This window comes from Tigriopus californicus, chromosome 11, assembly GCF_007210705.1.
Source record: "Tigriopus californicus strain San Diego chromosome 11, Tcal_SD_v2.1, whole genome shotgun sequence".
Classification (NCBI taxonomy): domain Eukaryota; kingdom Metazoa; phylum Arthropoda; class Copepoda; order Harpacticoida; family Harpacticidae; genus Tigriopus; species Tigriopus californicus.
The window spans coordinates 1739240-1741007 of record NC_081450.1 but is presented as its reverse complement, the minus strand read 5'-3'; positions in this window follow the sequence as shown (position 1 = coordinate 1741007).

Sequence of the window (1768 nt, the reverse complement as noted above, 5' to 3'; positions counted from 1 at the left end):
CTTTGAGTTGACAGTTGACAGACCGCGGAAGTCCTTGAATGTAGGGTTGATCTGCAATGCTACTTAAAACAATTTCCAAGTCAGACTTGAAAGATTCTGCTGGATCAACAAGGCCTACGTATTCCCTACGAATAATAGAGGGAAGCAAATTGAACAATGAAGGAGCCCGAGAGAGAAGATGGAGATATTAAACAAGAAGTATGGGACAGAGAAAAGCAAGGAATCAAGAACATGTGTAAGCTAGGGCTGGGAGCCAAAACAGTGGCTCCACATTAGGTACAAGATCAATTTTTTGCGCTGTTTATGTCTAATCAAACCGTTCGTCAAAGGGAGGTAATGACTCACCTGCATTGATCTAACTTCACATGAATGGGATGTTTTTCAACTCAAATCAGTTTTGAAACAAGTTCATACCTTCTTAAATGATCTAGTCAGTAGAATTCAAATCCATAACGCCACAATGAATGCAATCAATTGCTGTTGATTAAATTCATTGCTGATCATTAAAATCATTGCTTTATTCTAACACAATATCAGCTTTTCACTGGTTCTTGGACGCCTACAGATCTTGTCTTTTGCCAGTGTTTAGAAGCAAAAAAACACTTCTTTGAGAAAAAATAATCTTCAATGAAAACTGCATGTAAAGTGTACACTGGAGGAGGGCTGTGTAAAAAGTTTATGAAATGTAATGTATGTAATGTAAATGTAATAGTTTCTGCCCACCATTCAATTTGTTGAAACACAGGTACAGTTGAGATTTAAATCTAATTGAGACATGTTACGTCATTTTGAATGTAGGGTTTGTCTGAATTGGTACACAACAAGATAACTTGGTTTGTTGGGAAGGAGAAAAACTGCTTCTTGAGTTTTTTTGGGTTCATTGTTTCACAATTCCATTGCCTATGTTGTTAGCATTGAGGTGACGGATCTTTACTTTCAGAATCCTTAGGGATATTGAATGAAAATTTATTGTGACAGATCAGGACTCAAGGCGTTTTATTAAGACTGAAGTCTGAACATGCTCTCCTAAGCATAGAATCCATCAGGCCTGGATTTTAGAAAATCCACAAAACCCTGATTTTTCTTCCGTCAAACTAGTGCTGCTTCTCATTTCATTTTTTTGCGTTGCAATGGAATAGGTGGGTGCCTTCACTTCCCACTTTTTCTGGCAACCTTGAATTTGAAATTTGACTTGACCTCATCACTAGTTACCTCTTATTCATATGTACGTTTATTGAGAGAGTGGGAAATTATTTCTATCTTCACATTCGTGCACTCTAGTAGGAAGTTACCCAATGTAGAAACGTCATCTAGCGAAATTTCAAAATGCTTTCTCTCCAGTCCTGGTGGACTCCATGCCCGAATTCAAGTTTCTTGTTCGGAGTCCGAACTCGTCCTGCCACTTAAATCGCCCATTATTTTCGAGCCTTTCTCAGCGCCCTCTGTGTCTCATCTTCACCATAACTCCTCGACCTCTGCTCGGTTCAGTTGAACGTGGCATGTTCCCGGAACTCGTACGTTGTCATGATTGGCAGAAGTCCACCCGGGAATGACCAATCAACAGGCTGTCTGAGGACACGGCACTAATGACGTCACTTGCCCACGTCAAATTCAGGCTGAACCGGCCGAGACTTGTTCATCTCCGTTCTGCCGAGGAAAAGAAGATTCCTCTAGCAGGTGACAACCAAGCACAGCGTGACCACTATGCAATTTGCCACAAGACCCTTGATTTGAATAGATAACAATGATTGGAGGGCAAGGTTTAATG